Source organism: Struthio camelus, chromosome 1 (genome assembly GCF_040807025.1).
Source record: "Struthio camelus isolate bStrCam1 chromosome 1, bStrCam1.hap1, whole genome shotgun sequence".
NCBI classification, from domain to species: domain Eukaryota; kingdom Metazoa; phylum Chordata; class Aves; order Struthioniformes; family Struthionidae; genus Struthio; species Struthio camelus.
The window spans coordinates 49,231,121-49,248,213 of record NC_090942.1 but is presented as its reverse complement, the minus strand read 5'-3'; the positions used below and the strand labels follow the sequence as shown (position 1 = coordinate 49,248,213).

The following is a 17,093-nucleotide window of genomic DNA, read 5'->3' as shown; positions in this document are numbered from 1 at the left end:
TCCTCCCAGAACAGCCCTCTCTGCTTCCTTGCTTTCCTCTACCTGCCCGGGGCTACTGCTGTTTCCTACTCCTCCTCACTGTTCCTTAGCCTGAGCAACTAAAATTTACATCAGCACTTTTAAAACACCCGTTTCTGGGAGAATTGGTTTATCTGGATTTTATCTGCCATGTTGGGTAAAAATCATAGATATTATATGTTCAGGAATTAGGTTGCTTATTCTCATCCATTTAAGCTGCTCCATTTTGCATGGTAGAATTAAATATTCATGGACAAGAGAATGTAAGAAAGAGTGAGACCCTGAGGGCATTCACCTGGGAAGGAGAAGAACTGGACTCCAAAGTCTGCTTTTAATATTTTTTTTCTTAAATTTTCTCTAATTCAACAAATATTTCCCTGCAAAGCTGAATAGCTGCCTCAGATGTATTTGAGAAATCCCAGCCAAGACTGCTTCATATCAATGATGAAAAACCATTCAGCCAAAGTGGGCCATGTCACTTCTTATGTAGTAGGTGAACAGCTGATTCCGTTGCCCTACCTCTCTTCCCTTCTCTGACTGTGAATGCATGTGCCACATGTCTAAAAATCACGTAACAGTAAAAAGGACTACAAAGAGCTCCAGGTGATAAGGGGATTGACCATAGAGCAGATGAATTGTCTCTCGAGACAATTGTCTCATTGTCTCAATGGTCTCACATCACTATCTCCAAGGTATCCTGGTTTCCTAGGATTCTGTTAAATTAGATCTCAAAATATTTCCCTTTTCAAGAAGCAGAATATAGGAATTGATCAAAAATAATAGCACAAAAAACAACATAAAGTAACAGAACCTATAAGTAAGTTATGAGACTTTATGAAGCTATTAATATTAGTTAGCAAAATTAATTAGCAATATTAATTTTTGAGTAGTCTCAGCAAAGCAGCTCAGGAACGCTGCGCTTCCCAACCTGACTGAAGTATAGTGCAAAAGCTGCGAATATTCTTCCTAACTTTTACCGCAAACTGAATTATTCAAAAATTATATCTGATATGGGAACATAACTATGGAATAGGATTCATCGCCATAAAGAATAATTTGCTTTCTGATGGAAACAGAAAGGTAATTGTCTCTACTGGGACTCCAATATGATAAATGTCTAATAACATATTATTAACAACCCCCATGAGAGCTTTTAAGTAGAAGTATGGTACATAGTTCGCTTGGGAAGCAATGCTCTTTTATTCCTTTCCTAGTGTTACAAGAAGTTGCTTTATAAAATTTATGCTAAATTTCATTTTTTTCTGTTCTCATTACACACTAGAGATGCTAAAGTTTAATCATTAATACACAGGGAATAGGAAGAATGAAAATGAATCATTTCTGTTAGGAAGAGATGAAATCAAAAGATAGTCACTAGAGACGTATATGTTATAATTAGCAAAAAAATAATGAAGCTTACACATATTGACTTAATTAACAATATTCATCAGTAAAATTATCTGTAAGATAAATATTCATAGCAAATTAACAGGGCTTCAGTGTGAAGTTGTAAAAAGGAAATCTTACTGGTATATGGGTCACTGTTCAGCAGACAGGGCAATATCTTTTATTACAAAGAAAAGCATTTATTAGCAAGGCCATTATTCAAAAAAGGAAGGTTTCCTAAAACAGCAGAACCAGGCTTGTATGTATCACTACTAGCAGTACATCCCTGATTCCATTTGTCATATTAAAAACATTGTTTTCTAAAATCCAGTCTTTTTCTTATGCTTCCCTGTACCATTTCTTTATGACTAGATATTTTGGTTCAGTTTTAAGTGACTTAACGGAATACAAAATTTTGAAGCAAATCAGAAACAGTAACTTGCATTTTTTGATTGACCAGTCCCAGCTGACCTAACTATTTGGAAATCTACTTGTCAGGTTAACTTAATTAACTGCTCTGAATGTATGTTAAAGGGCAACCAGGATTATAACAGCCAAAAAAGTTATATTCCACAAACTATCTGGAAGTTATAATTATTACAAAAATGCCTGTTTGCTCAGCGTTACTCTTTGCTTATGACTTAGCTGGAGCTGGAGCATCTTACTGTGGTTTATATACATCAAAAAATTAATTTTTTTTATTGCTTCCTTCTACATATCTGAATACTATTATACTTCTTCCAGTCTTTTTTCCTCTGGATTCAATACATCAAGTTCCTTCAGCAATTCCCTGCAGATTGTTTTTCTGAACTTCTGCTCATACAGCACCAGATAGCACAAAACTACTTTTGCATTTCATGGAAAATATTTCTATTTACTTATTACTGTACGGTATTTGCCTTGTTCATAACAGCATGACAGTGCTGCTTCATGTTCATCTTGTGATTTACTATAACAGTACAGCCCACTTTGAAGTATTTGTCCCTCCTCCTACATGCTATATTTGCACAGCCAAGTATTTCTACCTGAAGGAAGAATTACACGTTTATCCTATTGAGTTGTAACATATTTTTCCAGAACATTTCTTTGATTTGTCAAGATGACTTTCCATTCTAAAACTGCCTCACAAATGCCTGCACCTCTTCATTCAAGTCACTAATGAAAATACCGAACGTTCATACGTACAGGACAGATTTGCATAGACAGCTACCTTATTTAGGTCCTAGTCTGACAACGAATGATGAATGACTATTGTCTTAGACAAATTTTTCCAATCAGCTGTGCAACTGTTTCGTCTAGTCCTAACTTTTCTTCCTCGTAAGAATGCCATGCAATTAGTGTCAAACAAGGTGAATGACCTCTAATGATTCTCATCTCTGAAAAAAGTGTTTGCTACCTAGTCAAAGAGGAGTAATTTTTTTCTAAATATTGTATCTGGAGATGTGAATCTTGACCGCTACTTATCTCCTGTTATTTTCTAAGTATATGCTTAGAAATTGTTAGCTTATCTGCTTCAACAGTTTTTGTTGGAATTGAAATTAAATTGAATGGCCTAGAGATCACTAGTTCCTTGCTTTTATCGGGTACACCTGGATGAAGTTTTTAACTGATGTAGCTATTCTTTAACTCATTCTTCTATTGAAGCAGAGAAAACAGCTTTGCACTGCTGCAGCTGTACTAATTGTCTGATTACTGCTGACCTTTTTAGTGAAAAAAAAAAAAATGAAGAGGAAATTAAACACATGGTAGCATCAGCTAATAGCTCTCTGTCCTGCCCCGTAAGCAATATTTCTTCTCTGAGTCAAATTATCCCTTATGTCTCTTGTTAGCTTCATATGACTTTCTGCCTTGGGCTATTTGAATGCATCCTTGTATGTCTGTGCTATCGTTTGATACTCATCCTTTATTAGTACCCATTATCACATACATTCTATGCTCTTCCTTCTTGTTTTTAGGGTGATTGAAACCTGATTCAACCAAGACAATCTTTCAGTGTGTGTGTGACAACTGATATAACCATGTTTGGTATAAATGTAAATTCTATGTTTTGTTACAAGACTGTGGATGGGTAACAGTGAGAGAAGCTCCCTGACCTGGCTGCCATCCTATTGACAAATTTGCACCTCTTCTGGGAAAGAAGAGGGAAGGAGAGTTTGTTCCTCTCCTGAGAGCAGCTAAGCTGTGGAGCAGCCCTTGGGAGGCAGCATAGGGCAAGCAGCCAGGCATGGAGAGCAGAACGGAGCATGAGGCATAGAGGGAAACAGGAATCTCTTGAGAGGAGCAAGGCAGGGCTGTCTGAAGCAGGGTATAAGTCCAAAGTTAAGACTCAGAAGTGAAAGAAAGAGGGAACTGTGTGGAGTTTGTGGAGACTCAGGAAGCTAGTTGCTGGAACAGGCAGCAAGGCTGAAAGAAAAGATGCACCTTGAAAGGACACAACCGGTAGGGTACTGGTTTATTTCAAATTTTTTATTCCAGTTTTCCTTGGCCAGCAGATTTGAGGTTTTCCTTTGTAAATAACTACTTTAGTGAGGTTCCATATTTTGTGTTACAATAAAACTTAAGACATTGATTTTTTTTTTTCTTTTCATTCTTATGTAGGGAAAAAGGACAATTCTACAGCAAGATCCTGGCCACTTTCAGATTTTCCCATACCTTATAAGGGGACTAAGCCCCCCAAAAGCATGGGGATTCACCATTTGCATTCTTGCAGATTTCTACAGCTGACTAAAGACATGGTAAGTTCTCCTAAACAAGCAGCAAAGACAGAAGGTTAATCAAAGACTTGCAACCTGTTTTGTCGCTCCATTTACACTAAAAGGAAACTAGAAAACATCCAGGTATAACTTAGGAGTCAGGGAGCGACACTAAAAGAAAAGACTGGAGTTGAAGTGCCTTAGCTCCCACAGATGATTCTGCTGTGCAAGAATCATAAGTGTCTCTAAGCCAAATAAACTGCCAAACAAACAGAGAACTGCAGAAAGAAAAACAGACTATCAAGAAAGTTCCTCCATTTATTACCTGAGAGCATATTACTACATGATTGTCTGTGTATCCGTGCCTTTGGAGTGGTTAAACAATCTTCAAAAAACAAGGCTGGTTTCTCTGGAACAAAGAAGTCAAGGATAGATTAGGCAGCGTTATGAAATCCTTGGCTAGTCTCCATTAATGATGACCTATGTTAAACTAAATACTACATGAAAGTATCCAAGCACAAAAGGCAACTTGAAAGAGAGCTGGAGAAAATATCAATAAAATCTTTAGTTCCCTCTACTGTCTCCACCAGACAAAAAGGAAAAGGTAGGAAACACTGAAGGTGAGCAAGCAGTTTCATGACTGGTGAGAAAGAAAACTTCTGTTACTTGACCATATTTGGATGGGATGGGGTGGGATGCTACATAAACAGTATTGCCTACATTTCACAGGTTCTGAGGAGGAACCTGTTGGGTGGAGGAGAGGGGTGAGTTTCTGCAGGCTGATAGAGCCTGTGCCAGATTTAGGCTTAGAAAAAGCTACATATTTCAGCAATCTTTCCTTTGCCTTGAAAATTTGATTCAAATAACTATTGGCTCTTTCGTAACAAACCCTGCCAGAATATCATAGTTACTTTTCCAGCTATGAAGTTAAGATTAGTCAGAGCTGTTCTAAGGGACCCTCCCATCTGTTACAGTCTCAAGTGTATCTGATACTGCTTGGAAATGCAGCGTTCTGCCAACTTGTAAATCCCATTTTCAACATTTTTGTTCTCGCTGATGGTTTCAGATCCCGCAGCAGTCAGACAATTGCAGACCTTCGAGAGTCCCTCTTTTCCTCTTCTTTAAATGTAGCCCATTCCATCTGGGCATCAAAGCCTTAAATTGATAAGGCATAAATTGATGACCTTTGATACTGAAAACATAGAAGAGTCTTAATAAGTAACACATACACTTAGCACTTGAAAAAGGTTATTTTCCCAAAGGTAAGAGAATTTGTAGATAAAATTGTCTTGAAGAACAATTAAACAGCAAGTTGTGAGTTCTTCAAGGGCAGGTCGCTAGTGGATAAAGCCAGTGTTAACATGGTATCAGCAGTGCACCAGGATATCTCAGGACTGTTATGGGTTTTCAAAGATAATTATATTCTGCCCTCTAATTCTTAAATTGTCTTTTCAGACTTTTCGGACACTTTACCAACACTTACCTAGCATCTGCTAACAGAAACCTACTTTGTTTGGCAATGATAATTACTGTGGGTTTCTTAATTTGTCATTGATTACAAGATTATTTAATACTTTTTTCTATGAGTGCGCTGAACCACAAAAGCCTTTAATCATGCTATTTGTCTTTATAGATATGTTATAAGATTCCAGCAAAAATGAGTTGTCTACTGTTGGTATCATGCAAGCATTTGCATATTTCTCAAGCCACCAATTAATCTTTCACAAAAGTACTGCTATCATCATATATTTTCCCCTATATCTTATTTTATTGTTTATCTTCCAAGAAGAGTCATTAGAGCTTCCTTGCTTCTTTTTCAAGTGAAAAGGTGAATCTATCCTCTGCATATCACTGGTCTAGCTGCAACTTCCTGTTGTCCTGCAAACCTGTCTTTAAATACTGATAGGTATTCAAATATACATGATATTGGTTTCTCATTTTATTTTATGAAGCATGTATAGATGTGCTTCATATATACATATATGTATGTACATAGATAGATAAATACGTATGTATGAATAGACTTCATTTTTAAAGTCCATACCTGAATTCACTATACATCCAGAGAATATGCTCTTAAATGATTTGGAAAAATGTTGTGTATATATCCAAAAAAAAGTAGTAACAATTGAACAAACCCTTCCTACAAAATAATAATTCATAAGCAACTTAGAGATATATGCATATAGCTTTAGCTTTTAAAACCTATTCATACAGTCTGAATAGATGTGTTTTAATAACTTTCTCCAATATTCTTGTAAGTGCACTGGGCACAAAGGAAATCTTAGCAAAGTCTTGCGATCTAAACAGACTGAATTGAGATCTCTTGTCTCCCAACCTAGCAATTATAGAGAAAAGGAGAAAATAAACAAAATATTAGCTAGTATAAACCAGCATATGAAGGTTGTTTCCAGAACAACATCTTTCCTGTTTTAAACTTTCTCCCACACCAGTCTTAATGCCAGAAGACATTTTTCAAGTTGAAAATAACTTTGAAGGATACGATGGTTTTGATACATAGAATCACAGAATGGTTGAGGTTGGCAGGGCCCTCTGAAGATCATCTAGTCCAGCTTCCTCAAACCAGGGCCAGCTATAGCAGGTTGCTCAGGGTTGTTTCCAGTCGGATTTTGAATACCTCTAAAGATGGGGACTCCAAGACCCCTCTGGGCAACCTGTTCAATGTTGGACCACCCTCACCATAAAATAGTTTCTTCTTCTGTTTAAGTGAAATTTCCTGTATTTCAATTTGTGCCCATTGCCTCTTGTCTGGTCACTGCACACCACTTAGAAAAGTCTGGCTCTCTCTTCTTTACTTCCCCCATCAGGTATTTAAACACACAGACAAGATCCCCCAAGCCTTCTCTTCTCCAGGTTGAACAGTCCCAGCTCTCTCAGCCGCTCCCTGTATGTCAGGTTCTCCAGTCCCTTCATCATCTTTGTGGCCCCTCGCTGGACTTGCTCCAGTAGATCCATGTCTCTCTCATACTGGGAAGTCCAGCCCTGGACCCAGCACTCCAGTTGTGTCCTCACCAGTGCTGAGTTGAGGGGAAGGATCACCTCCCTTGACCTGCTGACAGTGCTCTTCTTCATGAGGCCCAAGAGGTTGTTGGCCCTCTTTGCTGCAAGGGCACATTGCTGGCTGATGGTCAGCTTGTTCACCAGGATGACTGTGCTCAGCATTGTCAAGAAAACTGAAACAGAAATCAGTATGGAAGTGCGTTTTATCTTTCTTATGTTTTTATATCTACGTAGAGAGACAAAGCTATAGCGATAGACAGACTTTTATATGCTACTTAAAGTAAGGCATAAATTTAATTTAAAATATTTTTCAAACTCTGAATCAATTTCCGTTAACATTCACGTGCCTTTGTAGGGTTAATCCTATGATCCTGAGGTTTCCTCACAGGAGGCCTAGAAAAAGTGTGATTAAACTGGTACTGTCTTATAGAATCCCATTTTTGAGAAGGAGGATCAAGCAGAGTACCTTGGGAGTATACTGGAGATGTTTGCTGGAACCTAGCAAATGACCCCAAAGAATCCAAGGGCACGCACCCAGGGTATACATTTGAGTGAAAGAGTGGCATTCCTAATCATTGCAATGGCTTGTTCTTTGTCCTTGACAAAAATAGTCTCGTGTTACTCAAAATGACAGAAACAAAATACTAATTCAAAAATAATTTCCTCGATCTGTTTCTCTGTCCTTGTCACATCTCTATTTGTTTCCTTCTATAAACTATCATTTCCTTTTTTCTCATGAAAGGTAGCTATTTATGTAGCAGTAGACAAGCTTAAGTCTTGATTTTTCAAGACAATGATGGTCTATTCCCCTCTTCTTATCCTGTCTCATTCAATCTTAAAAAATCAGTTCTTACCTTCATTCAGCACAGTAAGGCCAGTTTGGAATCTCTGTAAATATGCACGAACCTACTTTCTTTTTCCCCTTTAAATTCCTCCTTAAAAGTCTCTGTTGCGTTGATATCCACATCACCACTGATTTGTCAATGTTGATCTCGTATATCTGCTCCAGTACTTAGAGAGTCACTACCTTCAGAAGTTGCCAATATTTTTACTCTGCATTTGTGCATTACTTACGCTCAATCCTGATCTGTCCCTAGTTTGCCTAAGCTGTATACTACTGAAATCACGATTAATAACTTTGTTTGTTAGTCTACTTGCAAAATTTAGGTGAATGTCCAAACTCATTGAGGATTTGAGCAGTGATGGTACATGGCTGAGAGAAGACCACCTTAAGCTTCAAGCATTATAATATCCAGTGGAGGAAAAAGCACATAAAACTAAAAAGGTTGGTGACAAACAGAACTGCTACAAGGTAGTTATTTCCTTTCCATATCTAGCCTAATATTTCTGTTATTTATGAGTACTATTATCAAAGACAGTAAGGGTTCAGAGCCTGCCAAGATTTATACCCATAAGTGGAGCAAGCAGTCCCACAAGCATCAATTACACTTAGAATGTACCAAAACTGAACAGGACAGCAATTAGTTCACGTAATCTAAATGTCCCTTTCATATGCACTTAGAATTATTTTATGTCTTAATTAATCTTATTTACAGGTTAATCTGTGGTTTTATGGCTGATGGGAAAAGCCTCATGTTATGCTCCAGATGGGTGTTGTCTAAAATGAGGACTCAGAAGCTAAACACAAAAAAGTATTTTAATGCAAAGAGTATTTATCTGTGGCGGAGGATGTGACGAACAGCATTTGAACTGCCATTCAAGAATCACATGCTCATAAAATTTGTTTCTCTTCCTAATTCTCTTGTGATGACAATCAGTGTGTTCTTTTAAAGGCAAAGCCTTGCGTTACTAATGAACAGCAGATAACTCTAATGAAGTACTTCATTTTTCTCATCAGAGCTACTTAGGTTGGGCAAAGCCTCACACTGGTGTGTCCAAACAGTTTTGAACTGCATCCCATCGCTGTGAAGCAGCTGTTTGCACTTGACCGTGTGAGACGAGCAGGCACGCAGTTGGGCTGGCTGTGGAATCTGCAACCCGTTTCAGACCCTTCAGGATGCCATAAGCAGCTGACTTCTAGTTGCTAAGAAATGCAGGCCATACATGCTTGAAATAGCCAGAACTCACAACTTATTTGGGGCTCTTATTTGTTTAACAAGACTAAACCAAACCCAAATCATTTCTGCCTGAGGTTGGTTGTTCCTATGGCTCAGCACTACACAATTTGGCATGTCTTTTAGGTGTTATTTGCCTGTGATCAACGCAGTAAAACATGGTTGTTTGTTTTTTTCTAATGAATTCCCTTCCTGTCAAAAAATCCTTCCTCCAGGCTTGATAATATCTAGCATAGATGATTATCCATATTTTTTTCCAAGACATATTACTGTCCATGTCTGTCCAAGACAGAATATGCCCATAGCCTAACAGATAAACATTTTAAGACAGGTAAGAAATACAAATAAATCATTTTTAAAGTTGTTTCTAGGAGATACTTGTTCCAGGACATCTTAATTACCGTATTGCCTATTTACCATTTAACTATTTACCATTATTCCGAATATCACAATAGACCAATTTCTCTCCACTAATCAGATAATTGAGTGATAGCTAACTTCAGGAATTCAAATTAATCTATCTGTTCTTTTGGACACCAATTTTCTACGTGACCAGCAGGGGAACTGGGCATGTTCAAAGAAAGGAACAATTATTTAAACTGGGTCTGTCAGTGCAGAAAGTGTTTTTGATGTATTGTGAAGAATTTTTGGCCAGAACATCCCAGCTGACAACTTACCTCAAGTAGTCAGTTTAGGGACATCTGCTAAAGAAAAGAAAAGAATCTAGTTATAATTTTTAAAAATGAATATTTGCTTACCACAAGAAGTAAAGGCGTGATAATCATAACACTTATTAAAAGGCATAAACCTTTGCTTCAGGATTCATTTTACATAACTTCTTATATGTTTTAAAAAAGACAGAAAAGCAGGTTTTATATGTATGGATTTCCATATATACATATGGATTTCCCTTCATTTTCTGGTGGATGTTTGAAGAGAAGCAATTTAGAGTGGTTATATTCACTTTATCTTTGGAAGGTGTCCTTCCTTCAGGATAAGAAAAGTCTGACCAGAATCTGACCCATTTCCCAATTTCTTTTAGGAAATAACGCTGTATGTGTAAACCAATAGCAGTATCTCTTGTGCTCACCCCATCGTAGCACCAAGATTAATATTAACTCTTACACACTCTGATAAACTCTTAAATGCAAATATTTAAAGGATCTTATTGCTTTCTGTGTATTCTTAAACAAAAATAAACAGGGCAACTTTTACACCACTTGGTCACATTTGTCTACAGCAGTAAGTGCTCAGCTTTCCTGCCTAGAAAGTAAGGGGACTTTCTGAGAAAACTTAATGCCTGACTGTATAGGGAGGCTGGTATGTGTCAGGACAGGAAGAGTGGAACTGCCTCCACAAGGGTCGTTGCCTCGACCTCTGCACATGATAAAAGCTGAAAAGCTACCTGGACATTAGAAAGAAGGGAAAAGGGCTTCTAAGCCTCTGCTTACACACAGATCAGCTGTTTTGCCCTCACAGTTTCAAGAAGCAGGTATCCACCCATCCACCTGTAAAAGTGAAGTCAACAGGAAAGATTTTGGGCCATCAACAGGATTTGATTACAGATAATTACACAAATCAAAAAAGAATTTGCCTGGGAGAAGCAAAATTAGCCAAGAACCAGTCTTGCTTTTGTCTTTATGTCAACAGGCAGGACACCAACAATAAAGATAAAAGTTTACGTGGAAGTTTGTTGATACTAAGAGGCCTACTAGCTAAGGTTCACCCTTAAAAGTAACAGACACGGCAGCAGTTTGCGGTAAGCTGACCCGTAACGGAGAGCCGATTTAGGCCTGGAAAACTTTTCTTTAGGATGAGCAGGGGAGGCATATTGAATTTTAAAGCCCCCCCCCCCCCTCCCCCCCCCAAAAAAAAAAAGTATGGCCGAGGGATTAGATCTATTAGGGATTCCCAAATAGAGCAGTGGGTGCCAATATATGCCATGTACAAGACATACTAAATATCTGGGGTGTTAGGCATGTGAGATGCGCAGATAGTCTTGTGACCTGCTTGTGTTGCATCATCATTTCTTGTAGTGAGATCCAAGAGGTCGCTGCCATGATGCTGCAATAGCCTTAGGGTGTGAAATGCATGCTTTAGGAAGCATTGAATTGGATGTGTTGAATCAACACAGAAGAGTTTACAAGCAAAACTTTACCTCCTTTTCACATCTATATTCGACAACCTCTGCTTGCAGAGACAGGATGCTAGATGTTGATTTTAATCTAATATCCCAATAAATTTATTTTCAAGTCAGTGTGACATGTGCTCCTGAAATCTGTTAGTTGAATAGCTTCAGAATAAGTTATTTTTCTCTTAGTAGAGTAGGTGTCCTGTGAATCTTATCTCATACCCAATTCTTAAGAAATATTCTGGCAATCTCTTTTAATGTATTCCGACTTTTACCTAGTACAGAGAAGTTGCATATTTCTAAATGCCTTTGCATGTAAGTACAGATCTACTTTACTAAATAGGTCTCTTTTTAATAAATAATCCTTCTTTTTACAGTAGACTATTTTGGACTATCTTTTTGCATTTGTACATTTTAAATACACTGGAAAATGTGAACTCTCGGAGAAACAATTTATTCAATAGCTCACTAGCAAATGTGTGTGATAGATGCCTTATGTTTTATTAGAAAAGAGCAATATTATTCCTATTTTCTGAAGAATGCACCCATACTTTGGGCAGACCACCATTTTTGTGTCATAAAGATTTAGGCCTTTACTGGAAGCATGTGATTTGTTAAGTCAGAGTTTTCTCTGACCACTCTGGTTATTCTCATTCTCTAAACACAACAGCTTCTCTGTATAAACATTAAAATGTACATTTAATTTATGACTACTTGGAGACCTAGAATTTACTGGATTTATGGAAGGGAAGAATAAAACCTGTTGTCATCTGTGTGGATCAAAGCATTTCTTTGTTAGTAGGATGTGTGCAAAGAACATTAACAGTGACAAAATTATATCTTCAGAGCGAGCCCTGTAGAGATTTAAAAACTGGAGAGGTATTTAGAGATGAGGAAAAAGGACATGACAGAAAGAAAAACTGTAAGCTGATTTAACTTTTTAAATATAAACTAAAAATGAAGTAGAGGAGAAGAGATTCTTTTTGTTTCCCTCTGCAGGATTTTCACACTGACAGCTATACTTGTTTTTTGAGTCCTGAATATACATTCCATGTTGCCAAGAGCTCTATGGTAACCAAAATATATTAAAGACAAGATCTTTCTATGTTAGCTATTTCTCATATAAGACATGAGTATGGTTAAGTAGTATATACACCCACTCAGAGTTTTCATTTCTTTCAATGGGATTTGCATCAGGACCTCAGTGAAATGAGTTCCTTAATGCCTGTTTTTGATTTTCCATATGCAATACAATTCAGTACAAAATAGCTAGTGGAGTCCTTAAAATATCATTGATATACAACATGTAAATATGAACTTCTAAAAGACTAATTTTATAATTCAACCCATAATATAGTTTGGCTATGCCTTCAGCATGGGATGTGGAAGAGTTTCCCAGCTGCAGGGTCTTGGTGCATATCTCAGGTGCATCCCTCCTCCTTTACATGGAGAAGGATTTGGATATGCACCATTTTCCCCGTTTCCATAGAAAGGAATCTTATGTGAAAGTTGTCCCCTAGCACACTCAAAACAGAATCAGCAGAGCCCTAGAGCTGCGTGGCATGCTGTGAAATACATCTATCCTAGAAGGCATACTATTTGTACAACTTATAGTTGCAATTTATGGTTGCACAGCATGTCAGTTAATGTCAAAAGAGGGAGGCAGTTGCTACTAGTAGAAGGCACAGGATTTATTAGTTCTTTTAATTTATGGAAATCAGTAAATACCTGTAATCTTACTGACGCCATGGCTTATTTTTTCAGCATGTCTGAAGAATAAGGCTAACTGCTTAGGTTCTTACATATTGCACCACGGACTAGGTCCACAAAAGGATTTCCTTTTAGGCACTCTGGTTCCCTACCTGCAGAAGAAATTGCTGGATAAAGAAAGAGATTCACGTAAGTGAGCAAACTGAGCAGGGAGAAAAACAGCGTAGACAAAAGTCCTGTCTCTTGAAGGTTGTTGGTTTTCTTAACATCAGGCTGGAAGATGATATCCACTTCCCCTCAGGAAGGCAATAATCCTGCCTGGAGTCATTCATCTTACTCTTTATCATGTAGGAAGGAGAAAGGAAAGCACTATGTTTTATTCAATAGCTCAGTGGAAAGAAAGTAAGCAATGAAGAGCTGGGAGAGCCAGGGAGAGAATTTGTAAATTCTCGCTCTCCCTGATTTGCAAGAGTTATTTTACTCCTGGCCTTGATGCTATCATATTCCTGGTGAATGCTACAAGCAGGGCAGTAAGGACACATTTCCCATTCTTTTTACCATTATCCAGTTTCTTAAACAAAATAGAACAAATCTCAATAGGAGAAATTTGATCGGTTATGTCCAATAGTCTATGAGCTAAGTTCACTTTCCTGGATATGGAAACTCAGATTCAAGTTCTCCAAATTAGGCTTAGTGAAGATTTAAAATCATATCTCTGACATGCTAAGTAAAATGCAAACCAGAAGATAACAGGGTAAGCTGTCTTTCACTATACCTTCCTGCCTTCTGTATGTCACCCAGCCCTGGTGCCTGGTGTAGCTAGAACAGAATCAAACAGCAAACTACTGGTAACATACTGTAATTTGATAAATATTACTAACAACAGGTTAGAAAGTTACATGCAGACACACACAAACACACAGTTCTGTATATGGATTATACTCTGTATATGTTCTCTTACTACTGGTCTGAAATTTGAATATCTAGCAGTCCAGAGAATATGGAAACCCTAAAGTAGGAGTGTCTTCACGACCAAGAATGTATTAAAGCTATCTTGAACCACACTTGGAAAAGCATCTGTAAGATACCATATCTTCAAAGAGTGTCGGTCTATATCTGCAGAAAAAATATATCTTGCTACAGATAAAGGGGTTATCTGAGAAAAAATATAATGCATAGATGAACAGGTTATCTGCAAACGTATGGTCCACAGACAAGCAGGTTATCTCAGAAGGTATATATTGATGGATGATCCACAGAATGAGCGTGTTACAAAAGTAAAGAAAATAGGAATCTTCTGAGAAAAAACCAATTAACCTTGTATGGGGATCACATAACTTAGCATGAATCATGCAAAGTGAACACAGCTAATAGGAAGGATGGAGCTGCCCCTACAGTGGGTGCATAAGACAGTAACAAACACCACTGAAGTGAACACCCTTCAGAAACTTGAGATCACACTGATTTCCTGCACAGTAGCATCACATTTGTAAGGACTGTCTAGTTGTTATGGAGAAGAAATGTACTGCTGTTGTTCATGTTTGGTCTGACACCCCACTCTTGAGGCATGGCTGTAATTAGGATGCAACAAGCCTATAGGACCAAGTACTTGGTAATAAAGTTGAGACTCAAGTTTAGGAATCCTGCTGTATCACAGATATTAACCTAGCCAGCTGCTGATGCTCCTTGCAGCAGCTGAAGTTCTCTGAGCACTTTATATGCAGAGACTTGGGGATCCTAGATGCTGTGGTATATATGAAATTTTGCATATAGGTGCCTAAGGTAGAAGCTAAGCACTTAAGTCACTCTACAGCTTCAGACTAGAGGACTAACTCTTGTAGCATTTTGTGAAAAAACGTGTTATATTTTCAAAGAAATAACTGACAATCAGAAGAACGTCATGAAAACTGCTGCAGGTTTCATCTTCTCAGGAAAACCTCACTGCAGCATGTTCACTGTATACTTTTGTAAACCCCACAGCTGTCCGTGTTTTATAATATAGGGATTTAGACAATCCCTATTTTTTAGACAGTTTTAGACAATCCTCCATCCATGCCTTATCGCATAAAGTAGATCTACACAGGCTATCACTTGCATGCAGCCTTTAAGAAACCTAATACCTGAATCATCACAAGTGCTAATATTTATGTTCGCAATCTCATTTGCCTTCAGGGCTTTGCAGATGCAACTGCTAAGTTGTAGAATATTCAAAAGATGGCACATGTTAGCACCTGAAAAATAGTTACACAAACCAAAGAGGTTATTTGTGAAGTTGTATATATACTGCAACACAGCACCATACGAAGACATCCAAGCTAGCTCTGAATACATGGTCATATACAGGAAATGGCATAGTCGTACCACTCAGCCCACAGTACATTATTTCTCGTCAACTGTTTTCCTTGGATGAAACGCTGTAGAGATGCATGCAACTCTCTAGTAGTGCCTGCATAAGACCACTCTGACCTAGCCTGGGTGTCTCTGTGGTGTTCTGCTTTGCTTTGTAGACCAAAACATAGGCCAAGTTTTAGAGATTTGGACCACTGTTTAACTTTTCCTAGGACATGATAATGCAAGTTTGAGAACCTCTTTCTTGGGATTAACTGATGATTAGTATGGCAAGCTAAAAAACAAAGCGAAAGTTTTATTTCTTCTAATTGGTCTAAAACTATTTGAGTAGAGGAGAAATTAGGTGCTTACACAGTTCAAAGGTGGGAGAAAAATGCTAATCCTTACCAAGTGGTTGGTATATCAGGGTTTTGTTTTAAAAAAGGGCCCTTCTCCCTCCAAAGGATGATTTGTACTGTAATACTGTACTGTAATACTCTGATGTCTAGGAAGGGTAAAATTGGCCTAAAATGATTTTACAAGGATAAACTTTTGCATGAGGCTTGTGATAGGCTTTAAAAAAATCACCTCTGTTTTCATTCTTGACCAGAAGTGTATGAATACATAACCAGATAAGAGAAAATTTATAACACCTTTTAAATCCCAAGTTTGCTTAGGGATATGGTTTAATATCAGTCACATTTCTTCTTAGCAGTAATTTAAAGGACTTGAAAAGACGCTGGATGTGTAGTAGCCCTAAAGAACTGCAAAGACTGAGGTGGAAGGTAGATAAGAATGGAGGTGATACTGCAAGAAAATCTAGGACATCGTCTCCAGAGAGAAGTTCGTCTATCCTATCCGACCGAACTGCTAAAACAGAAAAGGTGTTTTGACCTGAGATCCTGCCTTGGGTGTAGGGAGGGGAAGAGGTATGTTTTAGGAAATATTTTTGGCTAGTAGGTAAGATTAATAATGTAAGGTTCTGCTGTCTGTTCTTCCAGAAGGAAATAAGAAGTTTTCTGGGGCCAAGAAAGGAAAGGAATGGCCTCTTTTCCGTTCAATTTCTTTAATATCTCGGTTGTGGTAAGAAATTAAAGACTTCTCTTTTTCAGCCTGCACCTAACATCCTTTGCCCCTGAATAATTTGAAGAGCATTGATAATTCACTTTGGGAAGCCATCTTAACAGGCATAGGAGATAGGAAAAAAAGAGGATATAAGCAAACTTTTGTGTCATCTGATATAAAAGAGCTTCTACTCTTGTCCTGATAACCCTGTAATTGAAAAAAGCAACACTGTCATCTCATATTTGGGAGAGTGCTGGGCTGTCTGTCTAGCTCTGAGAAATATTTATTTGAAGGTTGTTTTTCTGGATGGCAAATCAAATCTGAAATCATTCAAATTCAACAACAACAACAAACTACTTTATTTTGTAACAGATCTGTGATTTTTTTAAAGGACTATAATAGCTGGTTTCCATATATAAGAACCAACACATGCGTCTTCAGCCATTTTGAAGAAACTAAGGAAGTGCACAGAATGAATCCTGAAACAAAACGTCAATTTCTTCTTTTCCAAAAAATATTCTTAAATTCTCATATTCTTAAATTTCCACTAAGATTTTATTCATTTTTGATTTCTTAATTTTTTAAGGCGAAGAGACATCAGAATTTTCTCAGATGCAAATGGTTAATAAACCTACTGACTAATGACTAACAATCACTGCTCCCAAC

At 37.7% G+C, this 17,093-nt stretch overlaps 1 long non-coding RNA gene across 1 annotated transcript; it reads right to left on the bottom strand.

Moving 5' to 3' along the window:
• Positions 1–6,274: 6,274 nt before the first annotated feature.
• LOC138065775 (uncharacterized) lies at positions 6,275–13,169 on the bottom strand. The gene is made up of 3 exons (XR_011138848.1): positions 13,053–13,169; positions 9,871–9,897; positions 6,275–7,291 (listed from the first exon to the last, which is right to left on the bottom strand). It is a non-coding gene; the product is annotated as an uncharacterized lncRNA (long non-coding RNA).
• Positions 13,170–17,093: the final 3,924 nt, after the last annotated feature.